Genomic DNA, 14,672 nt, shown 5'->3' with positions numbered 1-14,672 from the left:
CACTATGCCATGGGGTTGAGATGATGGAGTTTGCTACCTGCAGCGGTGTGAAGAACATTCAAAGTTGCAATTTGCTCCAACTTGCAATTTAAAGGTAGGTAGCCGTGTTGGTCTGGGTCGAAGTAAAATCTTGTCTTGCAGCAGGTTCTGTCTTGCAGCTGTCTTGCACCACCTTATACAGAAAACCAACTGACCGACAAACATATCTACATGCTTCTAGCTACCATCCCAAACATACCAAACAATCCATCGTATACAGCCAGGCCTTACATTACAACCGCATCTGTTCCAACTCTACAGACAGAGAATCTCACCTAAGAGATCTACAGCAAACCTTTTTAGAACTAAAATATCCACCTGATGAAGTTAAACAACAGATCAACAGAGCCAGACAGATACCTAGAGAGAACCTGCTGCAAGACAGACCCAAAAAAGAAAATAACAGAACACCACTAGTCATCACATACAGCTCCCAAGTTAAAACAGTACAACGCATCATCAGAGATCTACAGCCTCTCCTGGACAATGACAGCTCCCTTTCTCAAGCTCTGGGAGGAAGACCTTTCATTGCCTACAGACAGCCACCCAATCTTAAACAACTCCTCACCCACAATAATACAACCACCAGACTTAACATGGACACTGGTACCAGAGCCTGCAATAAACCCAGATGCCAACTTTGCTGCCACATACACCCAGACAACACCATTACTGGCCCCAACAACATCCAACATACCATCTCAGGACTATTTAATTGCTCATCCTCTAACATTGTGTATGCCATCAAATGCCAACAGTGCCCTTCAGCTCTCTATATTGGACAAACAGGCCAAACCCTATGCCAAAGGATAAATGGACATAAATCTGACATCAGGAACCAGAAGACAGAAAAACCAGTAGGAGAACACTTCAATCTCCCAGGACATTCTATACAAGATCTCAAAGTAGCTGTCTTACTACAAAAGAATTTCAGAAATAGACTGGAAAGAGAAGTTGCTGAATTGCAACTTATCACCAAGCTCAAAACCATGGAGGGACCTGGTTTGAACAGAGATATCGGATTCTTATCTCATTATACATGATAAGCGATCTTCAGCCATCTCAACCCTTGCTTTTTCATGCAAAACCATTTGCAGTCGTTTCCGGTCATCAACAGCTATCAGTCAGTCAATCACCCATTTCCACCACCCTTCTGAGTGATCCCCCCCTCCCCATCCCCACCCCTCCCCACCCCTTTTCTACATAAGTGCCTGGAAACTTCCATTTCACTGTATCTGAAGAAGTGTGCATGCACACGAAAGCTCATACCAAAATAAAAACTTAGTTGGTCTTTAAGGTGCTACTGAAGGAATTTTTTTTATTTTGCAATTTAAAGTGATGCAGTTCAGAGGCCATTGAGCCTGGCATGCACTGGATAAAACTTTCTTCGCTGTCCTTTGCATCCAAGCGCAACCTTGGGGTTGCACTGTCCGTCAAGTCATTGGCTACTTCCTTGGGAATTCCTTAAAAATAATTGAGAAGATGAATTTATTCCAATTGTTTTTAATGGGTGTGCCACTGCCACATTCTCACATAAAATGTTTTGTTGATCATGTTCCTGTTGCCGAGACTCTTATCAGATTTTGCCACTGAGATCATGGCTCTGGCAGCATTACATGGAATTGGTGGAAATGACTGAATAGGAGGAAAGGCGCAGTTCGGAATCAGTGAAGTTTAAAAGGTCATGCTGAGTCATTGTACCTAGGATTTTTATTTTTGATTTTTAAACCCACTCCATATTATGTTCGGCTAATTACTTTAAACAAATTAGTGGGGAAACCGAGGTTTGCATTTGTTTTAATTGCTGTTGCTGAGCGTTTCAAGCAGCGTCCTCCCACACTCCAGGAAGAAATAATTAGATCTCAAGAAATAATAAGAAACATTTGCTGCAGACGGTGCTCCGTTTTGCCATTGGAGTTTCTCCATTGCTGAGCAGGTAGCTGATTATTCAGGAATGCAGAGAGCTGTAAAGCAGGTTGAGTTCTAGCCATCAACTCATATAAAATGACTAGCTGGCTCTGCCACGCGTTGCTGTGGTATTGTTTGTTAAATGGCGGGTCAGAGTTCCCCTTCAGATTCCCTAGACCGTCAGAGTCCCCCCTGTGTTATGTTTAGATAGGGGGATACCTGTGTCTCCCCACACTCTGTAGCGACCCATCCCAGGGAAGGTCTTAGTTATCCCTGTTACCTATTGATAGACCCCCCCCCATCCCAATCAGGGAAGGACTTACCTATCCGTGTCCTCCATTTTGACCCCCAAAACCCACCCCAACCAGGGAAGGGTTTACCTATCCCTGACCCCTATTTGCCCCCCCCCACCGATTGAGGGTAATACGGAGGGGGTGGGGTTGGAGGGGTGGTCGGGGAGGCGGCCTGGTCCCTGGGGGTGGTAGGATCGGCAGCGGAGGGTCCCGAGAGACGTCGGGATTGGCGGGGGCGGAACCCGTGGGGTATGGAGTGGGCTTGTTCGGGGTGGGAGCAGGTAGTGGGAGGCGGCGGAATTGGCGGGGGCGCGATCCGTGGGGTGTGTGTGTGTGTGGAGTGGGCTTGTGGGGGGGGTCGCTGGTACGTGATCTCCTGGGCGGCCGTGGGTCCTGGCCTGGTCTCGGATGTGCGATCTCCGAGGCGGGCTTGGTTCCCTGAGGAGCGGCTTGGTCTCGGGGCAGTTTGCTCTCTGTTGGAGGCGTGGTCTCTGGGGCGTGAGGAATTGTGGGAATATGTTTGTCCGTTGTCCGTGGAATGTCCACTGGAGGGCGCATTTTTTTTATCACAAATCCAGGTTTTTATCTGTCTTAGGGGTGTCAGCTGGTCAGTGTAAGTGCATGATTACCTGCTCACATGTGACTCTGAGGTTGTGGCCAAATTTCAGGACGATCGGGTAAGTGCTTGTGGGAGAAAAGTGGGGAATAACACACATGCACCTTCACCATTTATATAGATATAGATATAGCTTAGCTGGTTAGAGCGTGTCTACTATTCTATGTCTACTATTATAAAATATTTGAGGTGACTGATCTGAAAGTTTAAAACAAACAGAAATAAAGCACCTCTTTATACAGATTGAGGTTGAATCCTAACAAGACAGAAGTACTTTTTTATGGGGGACAGGAGGCAGGCAGGTGTGGAGGACTCCCTGGTCCTGAATGGGGTAACTGTGCCCCTGAAGGACCAGGTGCGCAGCCTGGGAGTCATTTTGGACTCACAGCTGTCCATGGAGGCACAGGTCAATTCTGTGTCCAGGGCAGCTGTCTATCAGCTCCATCTGGTACGCAGGCTGAGACCCTACCTGCCTGCAGACTGTCTCGCCAGAATGGTGCATGCTCTAGTTATCTCCCGCTTGGACTACTGCAATGCGCTCTACGTGGGGCTACCTTTGAAGGTGACTCGGAAACTACAACTAATCCAGAATGCGGCAGCTAGACTGGTGACTGGGAGCGGCCGCCGAGACCACATAACACCGGTCTTGAAAGATCTACATTGGCTCCCAGTACGTTTCCGAGCAGAATTCAAAGTGTTGGTGCTGACCTTTAAAGCCCTAAATGGCCTCGGTCCAATATACCTTAAAGAGCGTCTCCACCCCCATCTTTCTGCCCGGACATTGAGGTCCAGCATCGAGGGCCTTCTGGCGGTTCCCTCGTTGCGAGAAGCCAAGTTGCAGGGAACTAGGCAGAGGGCCTTCTTGGTAGTGGCACCCACCCTGTGGAATGCCCTCCCATCAGATGTCAAAGAGGAAAACAGCTACCAGATTTTTAGAAGACATCTGAAGGCAGCCCTGTTTAGGGAGGCTTTTAATGTTTAATCAATTATTTTATTTCATTTTTCTGTTGGAAACCACCCAGAGGGCCTGGGGAAACCCAGCCCAGATGGTCAGGGTATAAATAAATTATTATTATTATTATTATTATTATTATTATTATTATTATTATTGCAGCTCAGCATGCCCTTATCCTGAAGAAATCATTCCCACAGCATGTAATCACGGCTACTTGCCAAAGCAGATTTTAAAAATATATGAGTACAGGGAGGAGTCTTTTGCAACTACTGCGGTCTGCCAGCCCCAATAGCCAGAAATGTGATCTCCCATGTTCCAAGACGATACACTTTTGACTATCAGGTGGTGGTGATAAATGACATAGAATCATAGAATTGTAGAGTTGGGAAGGACCACGAGGGTAATCTAGTCCAACCCCCTGCAATCTTCCGCCCAACGTGGGACTTGAACCCATGGCCCTGAGATTAAGGGTCTCATGCTCTTCTGACTGAGCTATCTCCATAATCTCTGTGGCATGTGGGCTTCAACTGCCAGAAAACTAACCTAGATGGACTGTTTCTGTCTGGCACAGCACAGCGGTTCGACGTTGAATTATGATGTTCGATTGCACTCTATAGAACGTTTTAAAGAATTTAATAAAATCAGCTGTCAGGATGAGCCAGGTTGATGGTGGTATGGCTGGCAGGAATGAGTGCTCTGAGTTGGTTGCATTTTGCAAGCGTGACACGAGTCTGAAAGCAGCTCCTGCTCCGAGCAGTTTGTAATGCAAATGTAAAACCTGCATTGGGGAGAATGCTCCTTGCCAAAAGAAGATAAAATGCCTTTCTTCTGCTTTTCCTTTCTCATGCAGATGCTGCAGATCAAATGGCTGAATAAAAGTACGAGAGGCAATCAGAGGTGATTTAAGCCTCAGGTGGCCAGGCAGCTTTGGATTTCCAATTCCCCAGCTATGCTGGCATCTGTCCATGGCCAGAAGACAAATGGTTTGCCACATTTCTCTGGCTGAAAGCAAGTATCAAATGTTCTCTCCCTGTCTGCAAAAGCTTGGGCAGTGATAAGAAGGCTGAGTTCCCTCCTTTTAACCTCACAGGTGGAACCTAGATGAAGGGCTAATCTCAATGTAAAAAGGTAAAAGTCCAGTCGCGGACGACTCTGGGGTTGTGCAGCACTGTGGTCTAAACCACAGAGCCTAAGGCTTGCTGATCAGAAGGTCGGCAGTTCGAATCCCCGCGACGGGGTGAGCTCCCGTTGTTTGGTCCCAGCTCCTGCCCCCCTAGCAGTTCAAATCTCAATGTATATGGAGCTAATTTGGCTGCAAGAATATCAAACTATTCCTGATATGAGCACACTCAAATTTTGCATTAAATTAAACTCTGTTTGCTTTGGGAAAGGATCCAGGACAATGCGAGAGGATGCTACTGGTACTTTGAGTATGATGGACCTTAGCCAAAGACAGTTAGGCTTCTCATCAACCTGGGCTGGATCTATACTGCTCAAAAAAAACCAACAGCAAACACTAGCATAAAAAAGTTATATATAACTCTTAACGTAAGCTTCCATTGACTGCTGTACAGCGCCCCCTGGTGTCACAATTTTATAAAGCATCTATAACGTTATAGCTCACAAGTATAGATTAGTCCCTGGAGAAATGTGGTGTGGGATGCCACGGGATACTGGCCCATCCCATTTCTCCACCTGGGCTGAAACGGGAAGGTGCCGCCCTGCTTGAGATCCGAGGGAGATGAAAGAAAGTGTGCATAATTGGTTGTGCATAATTAATTCATTGTCACGTGGTGTGCTGATGGCCACATTTGCCCTTAAAATGACTGGTTCATAGTTGCATCAGTGGCTATTATTCATGGTGACTACAAGGAACTTCATATTCAGAAGCAGTTCCTGGGGATCATGAGCAGCAGAGGGCTACTGCTTTCATTTCTTGCTTGGGGGGCTTCCCAGGGGTACTTGGTTGGCTGCTGTGGAAAGCAGGGCACTTGACTAGTAAATCTTTGGTCTGATCCACCAAGGAAGCTCTTTGGAGGGCATCCGTACGCCTTTGGAGCCTATTTTCTTCATTAGTTCATGGCTCACTATTGGAAGATATATGCATTATATTCTGGCTTCAGCCATCTGCCCAGAAATCTTCCTCCTTGCTGCAGGGCCTAAAACATGGGTAGACAACAAACTAAGGCCCGGGGGCCGGATGCGGCCCAATTGCCCTCTCAATCCAGCCCGCGGACAGTCCCGGAATCAGCGTGTTTTTACATGAGTCGAATGTGTGCTTTGATTTAAAATGCATCTCTGGGTAATTTGTGGGGCATAGGAATTCGTTCATTCCCCTCCCCCCAAAAAATATAATCCAGCCCCCCAAAAGGTCTGAGGGACAGTGGACCGGCCCCTGCTGAAAAAGTTTGCTGACCCCTGGCCTAAAGAATGGGGGGATTTGCTGTTTCAGATCTGCCCTGAGCCTTGTCAATGGGTCTTCTTAAAAAGTTTACTGAGCTGTTCTGTTATGTCCCTTGGGCTCCACCGATATAACTCAAGCGCTAGCCTATGCAGGCTTGGGGGGGGGGCGGTATTTGTCTGCTTGTCAGTTAAGTGCCAGAACAAACTCCCCTACAGGAACAAAGTCTGTTAAGTATTTTGTCAGAGAAGCGCACAGAGACAAGCATCTTCCATGCTCTCTGGCTCTGTGCATCTGCTAGACAGCAGCCAATTCAAGTTTTGCTCCAAGGACAGTCAGCACCACTGACGTATGGGGCAGGAGGGACCCTAGACTGACATAAAACAGGGGGGTGTTGATCTGCAGGGTTTGAAAGGCACTGATGGGATTGATCAATCTGGCATCTTCAGAAAGTGAACTTCACTGCGAATCCTATCCCAAAAGCACCTCGCATCTCCAGTATGTTTTAATTAAACGTTTGCTTCTATCCTAAGAAATGCTTGTGGCCTGGATTTCGTAAGCCTAAAATGTTAGCGTGGAAGGTGAGAATCGAGACATTTATGGAGTCTTTTGATACTCACACCATAGCAAGCAATATGCAAAACACATCCTGAATCTGCACAAATAATTACAATTAATAAATTCTTATCAAACATTAAAACCTTCCTGAAGCAAGGCAGCAGAGGTTTAAGATCAGAGTTTTCCTTCTCCTAGGTGGGCTAGCTTCCCAGGTTTCTCCCCCCCCCAAAAAAAAAGATGTCCCGCAAGAGCTTGTATATATATATGCAAATAAATCCATATATTGAAAAGACTCCCCAGTCTCGACCTGAATTCCAAGGAAACCAAGCCCTGGGTGAGCTTTGGAACCCCTGCAGCTTTTCTGCTCAGAAATTGAGGTGGCATGTAACAATATCGAGGATCCATGGATCTTCCACAAAAGTCAGGTTTTTTGTGGTAGAAAAGGAAGCGGGTTTTTGAGTACTTTATTCCAGAACGCTGGCTGAATAATGACAACTTAAAGGTAAAGGGACCCCTGTAGGGTTGCCAGACTCAATAGAGGACAGGACTTCTGTGCCTTTAATTGCCCTGCTCTCTTTTGAGTCTGGAAACCTTAAAGAGAAACCCCAGCAGACCCTTTGTTTTATTTCCAAGCAAAGGGTCTGCTGGTTTCTCTTTAAGGTTTCCAGACTCAAAAGAGAGCAGGGCAATTAAAGGCACAGAAGTCCTGTCCACTATTGAGTCTGGCAACCCTAGACCCCTGACCATTAGATCCAGTCGCGGACGACTCTGGAGTTGCGGCACTCAACTCGCTTTACTGGCCGAGGGAGCCGGCATACATGTGGCCAGCATGACTAAGCCACTTCTGGCAAACCAGGGCAGCGCACGGAAACGCCGTTTACCTTCCCGCCACAGCGGAACCACTAGTAAAAGTGCCAAATACCTGCAAGAAAGATTCATAATCTCCCCACCTTCAACCCCAGTCATCTTCCTCCACCAATTTTGCACTGTGCAGGGAAAAACCCCATTTACAACATTTTCCAGTTCCGCTGCTGTAGGGGCACTCAACCAGGAAGTTCTCATTCCAAATCTTTCCTCTTGCTGTGGACTTGGCAGGTAGCCTCAGGCAAGTCACTGACTTTCCACCTCCACGCCCTCGCTTGCCCCTTTTCTGCAATATGGGGTTCTTAATCTTGACTTCCCTTACAAAGCTGCTGTAAGAATTCACTGCGACAACATGACTGAAGCCCTTTGAGCACTCTCAAACACTTTCTAAACACACAGTGATTTTACTGCACTTTGAACAAGATTGTCCCCTTGACTGCTGATAGCGTGGCAGGGAGAAATTTCCATCCGAGCATCTCTTTCCAGCTTCACCGATTAAATTTTGCCCGGTCATGTAGACATGAAAGATGCACAGAGACAGAGACAGCGCACGGCATCCCTGGGCTCCTGACGGGGCATTATGGGAAATGTAAAAGGCAGCTTCAAGCCACCCAGTTCTGACCACAGCTCCATTGCCACCTGCCGCTGCAAACACAGCCAGGTAAAACTGGGGTGCGGCCCATTTTGTCAACAGCCCCCTCAACACCTTAACAGATCAGACAACTGGGCCAAAGCAAACAAGATGAATTTTCACAAGGAGAAATGTAAAGTACTACACTTGGGCAAAAAAAAAAAAAAAGAAAGGCACAAATACAGGATGGGAGAAACCCGGCTTGAGAGCAGTACATGTGAAAAGGATCTAGCAGTCTTGGTAGACCACACACTTGACATGAGTCAACAGTGTGATGCAGCAGCTAAAAAAAGCCAATGCAATTCAATGCAATAGGAGTATAGCATCTAGATCAAGGGAAGTAATAGTACCACTGTATTCTGCTCTGGTCAGACCTCACCTGGAGTACTGTGTCCAGTTCTAGGCACCACAGTTCAAGAAGGATACTGACAAGCTGGAATGTGTCCAGAAGAGGGCAACCAAAATGGTCAAAGGTCTGGAAACGATGCCTTATGAGGAACGGCTTAGGGAGCTGGGTATGTTTAGCCTGGAGAAGAGAAGGTTAAGGGGTGATATGATAGCCATGTTCAAATATATAAAAGGATGTCATATAGAGGAGGGAGAAAGGTTGTTTTCTGCTGCTCCAGAGAAGCGGACACGAGCAATGGATTCAAACTACAAGAAAGAAGATTCCACCTAAACATTAGGAAGAACTTCCTGACAGTAAGAGCTATTCGGCAGTGGAATTTGCTACCAAGGAGTGTGGTGGAGTCTCCTTCTTTGGAGGTCTTTAAGCAGAGGTTTGACAGGCATATGTCAAGAATGCTTTGATGGTGTTTCCTGCTTGGCAGGGGGTTGGACTGGATGGCCCTTGTGGTCTCTTCTAACTCTATTATTCTATGATTCTATGAACACTCCTAAGGCAAGTACTGTATTGGAACCTGCTGGGAAAATAATTGTTGACAGCAGTGGCTTTTAACCATCACTTTACACTTTAGTGTACGTATATTCCGGCGTATAAGACGACTGGGCGTATAAGACGACCACCAACTTTTTCCAGTTAAAATAGAGAGTTTGGGATATACTCGCCATATAAGAAATACGACCCTGTGTATAAAACGACCCCCGACTTTTCAGAATGTTTTCCTGGGTTTAAAAGTAGTCTTATACACAGGAATATACAGTAAATAGGATCCAGCAGTAGATACCAGTTTGTTTTCATGTGATAAATCAGGTTTATGTAGTTGTTACGTAGGCGCCTCTTTCATTCAGACAGAAGAAAATGTTGTTCTGAGGTAATAAAAGAGGGAGGGCATTGCTTAATATGGGAGGCAAAACAAATGTACAAAGAGAAGAATATTTGTTTTACATTTTAATGGGGCTACTTCAAACACAGCTGAGAGGCGAGAGTCCCTGTGGCATGCCAAATCTTTTCCCTCAATTCCCTTCTTCCACAGATGGTCGCTGTACAGAGCGATAAGACTACTATAATTCATGTTTGCACACCTTTATTGTGTACCCTAAAATGCAAGCGCCGGCTTGCATTGGTATACAGAAAACCCTAGGCAACTCGCTGTGAAGGCGCTTTCCATTTACGATGTAATGTTCAAAACGTGACTTGAGTGGGCTAAGGAGGACCAGGGCTTCAGAGCCAGGGGTCTCAAGGACTGATATTGTCATCTAAAAGCACAGGGGAAGAGAGAGATGGGCTTGTTTCAATGTATTATTTATTTTGTGGTGTTTTGAATATTTTGTGGTAAACCCAGGTAACATATTAGAAAGGCAAGGAATAATAATATTAACAATAATAATAATAATAATAATAATACATACATACATACATACATACATACATACATACATACATACATACACACACACACACCAGTCTCTGAGCAGCAAGGAGCTCATTTCAGAAGATCCACTGTTTACCCAGGATTCTGTTTCCTTGAAATCAAAAGTCAGTAGAGATGTTGGTGATTTTACAATATATGGCTTTATTTAAACACATATACAACCAGAGCATGGGATGCAGGGGCTTACAGAATTAACACTCCAGCAGATTTTGCCTTCCACAATCCATAGCTTTGGGGTCCAGCACAGAACAAGACAAGCTTCTGTGTCTCCAGCTTCCAGCACCAGTCAAAACTCTCTCCACCTTCCCCTGCCCCCCCCACATGCAAGCAAGCCACACACACACACACACACAGAGAGAGAGAGAGAGAGAGAGAGAGAGAGAGAGAGAGAGAGAGAGAGAGAGAGAGAGAGAACCTGGGCCTATTGCTCTCCATCCTAGGTTGATGATGAGTTGGGGGAAAGACCATCCATTTGTTCACTATGGTATCAGGGTTCATTCTTTAATATGCTGAGGGGCATATTCAATTCTTTCATAGTTAGCTGGGCAGCTAAGGCCTTAAGAACTCATTTGGCCAGTTCAGCAGGTTTCCATTTATAGATTCTAACCTCACAGATACAGATCAAAAGGCTTTTCGATTTCGCCCATGGCTGCGTGTTTACACTTAGGGTTTTGGGCTCAGATTTTTACTTAGCGAAAGACCCCTGAAACCCTGGGTTTTTCTTGTTCTTTCTTCCTATAAGCAATAGTCCACTTTTCATGGCAGAGAATCAGAAAACCAGAGAATCAATCAATCATTCGACATAAACAACGGTGTAAACGCTGTTTATCATACAACATAAACATGGGTGGCGCTATGGTCTAAACGACTGAGCCTCTTGGGCTTGCCAATCTGAAGGTCGGTGGTTTGAATCCCTGTGACTGAGTGAGCTCCCGTTGCTCTGACCCAGCTCCTGTCAACCTAGCAGTTCGAAAGGACGCCAGTGCAAGTAGATAAATAGGTACCACTGTGGCGCCAGAAGCGGTTTAGTCATGCTGGCCACATGACCCGGAAAGCTGTCTGTGGACAAACACCGGCTCTCTTAGCCTGAAAGCGAGATGAGCACCGCAACTCCATAGTTGCCTTTGGCTGGACTTAACCGTCCAGGTGTCCTTTACCTTTTAAACAAAAGAAGCCGTGACACTTCCAGTGCATATTATTTAATGCCTACTACAATCAAAACACATAAGTGGGAACAAATAGGTTTTGCACATATCTCATCCGATCACAATTTTTGTATGAGCTCTAAAAAGGGGAAAGTAAAATAAAAATAAAAATTAAGCACGCAGAGAAAACCACAAGTGCACTGCTCAAAGCTGAAGAGACAGCTGGGGAAATTATCCTGCAAAGGGGGGGGAGGGGGGAGTAGATTGCCCACAACACAGCTCCCAGGAAAGCATGCAAAATCCCCTTCGGGAGCTATTTTAGGACCAGAACAATATTTTTCACGCCAGAGCACGGCCCTGTAAAACAGGATGTCCTGATTTAATTGGGACACTTGATGAGTAAGGATGTGTAATGCTAATGCTCTTCCACATAAATTTGTTGTGGGGCTTGCTTGCATGTGGAGGAGACATACACATGCAGGATCCTTTCATGGGTGGCAGGGGCATGGCAGAGCTGATCAATTCTCCCCCATGTGTCTTTCAATGGAGTTGGGGAGCTCCTTCTTTGCTCTTTTTTTATTTTTGACAAATCCTGGTCTTAGAGGTATTTGAGAGATTACTTCAAACAAAACCGCATGCTTTGTTGTTTAGTCGTTTAGTCGTGTCCGACTCTTCGTGACCCCATGGACCATAGCACGCCAGGCACTCCTGTCTTGCACTGCCTCCCACAGTTTGGTCAAACTCATGTTCGTAGCTTCAAGAACACTGTCCAACCATCTTGTCCTCTGACGTCCCCTTCTCCTAGTGCCCTCAATCTTTCCCAACATCAGGGTCTTTTCCAAGGATTCTTCTCTTTTCTTCTCTTAACAAAACCAAAAGGAAAAAAAGCTCTCCAGAGATGGAGCCAGACCCTGGACACACCTCTCCAGAAAACCACCCTTCATGTTTGAGAACCTGCCCTTTGACAGGTGTACGGGTGTAAAAGACACCGGAATTCGAATTCTCTCACACAAGCCGTTTTGCTGCATATTTCTGATTGCATATTTCTGACGTGGAGCCAAACCGCACTGCATTTATTAGGCTCTTTGGTTCCATCTTAGAAAAAAGAAGCCCATACAAGGATGCTCTCTGCTCACCTCCAGATAACGCCATCCCTTTTGTCCCACAGGCTCCTTAGGAATTTATTGCACAAATGCGTGTACATGCTGTCCTTTGAAGAGTGAGGCTTTCCTTTCCGGAGTCATTGAAAGTTCAGTAATAATTCATACCTATTAGGGGTGGAACGGGCTTCTCTCAGACCTTTTCCAGCATGGCAATAGACTGGCAAATAACTGACCCTCCAAGAGTCCCTATTTTCTAGGGACACTCCAAGATCAACAGAAGCTGCCCCGGTTTCTGATTTGATCCTGGAATGTCTTGCTTTTCCTTAGGATGTCCGGATTTTCATCTGAGAAATGTTGGAAGGTAGAGTTATCCGACCCCTCGAGCCAAGGAGATAAGTAACTATACAACCTTCAGAAGACATCTGAAGGCAGCTCTGTATAGGGAAGTTTTTGAATGTTTCATGTTTTATTATGTTGGAAGCCTCCCAGAGTGGCTGGGGCAACCCAGTCATCATCATCATCACTGAATAGAGCATCCCTATTTTCATCAGTGAACTGTTGAAAAGGTATGAAATTATAGCTTGCTATAGGCCCCCCAACAGAATTCTTCCAAATGCCTGGCATTTGGGGAATCTAGCAGGAAATGCTGCCAAACCCAAGATAATTAACCACAAAGGAGGCAGCCCAGATTAGATGGCTGCTGTGTTGAAATACTGGTTTGAGGAACCTTTTTCAGCCAAATGGCACATGCCATTCATGGGCAGAACCAATTGTGGACAAAAAATAGAGCAGAGGAATGAATGTCAGTTTTTGCCATTGTACAGCAGGTTAGTTCCTACACACATTCACACACACCCCTGGACAAGCAAGAGGCTTTATCAGAGTTCAGGGATATATTCCAAACAGGAAAAAACACTTGAGGTGTGAAGCAGGGAAAGTGAAGAGTGTGGGCTGACAATGTGTTGTTGGCAGTTTTATTTTTGATCTATTTATTTATTTATTCATTCATTCATTCATTCAAATAAAATGTTCATTATAATAAATCCCAGAGCAGGGAACAACATCAAAGTATACAGTACATCACCAGCACCGTACAATATTGTAAAACGTCGTCAGCCTGGATAGCTCAATTGGTTAGAGTGTGGTGCTGATAACACCAAGGTTGCAGGTTCGATCCCTGTATGGGACAGCTGCATATATTCCTGTATTGCAGGGGGTTGGACTAGATGATCCTCAGGGTCCCTTCCACTCTATGATTCTAATAAGGGCAGTAGATCAAATCACGAAGCAACCCAGCAAGAGTGAAAAACACATCACTAAAGATGTCAAAAAGATTCCTAAAAGCCCCCAGCCAGGATCAGTGCTCAATGGATTCCATAATCGGGGTACTGCTCTTGAGAACATCATCTCATACATTAATGGTCCCTGGAGTGGAATTCATCTTTTTCACAGCCACCACATACTGGGTCAATGGTTTCAATGAGCTATGCACCATGACCCCAAATCTCTTTCCTGGTTAGTCACCAACCACTCAGACCCAACAGTCTATGGATGTCTATAGAAGAGCATTGGATGGTTTCATGGAAGATAAGGCTGCCAATGGCTGCTAATCACAACAACAGCTATATTCTGCCTCCACTATCAGAGGCATTTTGCCTCTGGATTCCACTTGCTGAGAATCACACGTCCTGTTGCACTTAGGTCCTGCTTTTGGGCTCCCCAGAGGCATCTAGTTGGCCACTGTGAGAACAGGATGCTGGACTTGATGTGCCTTTCTTATGTCATTTTACGTTCATCAGCATATATTTGAAGTCACGCTTTTCTGGCCCCAAGGCGCCTCACTTTCCTCTTACTTATATCAAACCGGCTTTTGCCATTTTGTTGCCCATTCACCCAATCTGGAGAAGTCCTTTTGGAGCTCTTTGCAATCTGCTTTTGTTTCTCCCAGGGCTCATCTGCATGTCTGTTAAGTCCCCGAGACTTCTAGTCATAGGTACGAGAGGTTCTTTTTTTTTTTCATCCCTAGGAAAACCCGCTGTTTCCTGCTGAATCGGAACAAACACCAATATGCAGAAAACCCGACTGATGTTGGTTCCAACTCAGCAGTAAAGAGTGGGTTTTCCCAGGGGAAACGGACAGACATCTCAGACCCATGACTCGAAATCTTAGGACAAATGGAAGTGTGGATGAGCCCTTACGTCAAATAATTTTGTGTCACCTGTGAAGTTGGCCACCTCACACTGCTCATGCAGGAGGTGGGGAAATGTTTTTTTTTTAGAAAAAGAGAACAGCAGACAATTTATTTGAAGCTTTTTATTGTACAA

Source organism: Zootoca vivipara, chromosome 3 (assembly GCF_963506605.1).
Source record: "Zootoca vivipara chromosome 3, rZooViv1.1, whole genome shotgun sequence".
Taxonomy (NCBI): Eukaryota; Metazoa; Chordata; class Lepidosauria; order Squamata; family Lacertidae; genus Zootoca; species Zootoca vivipara.
This window is presented reverse-complemented; position numbering follows the sequence as displayed.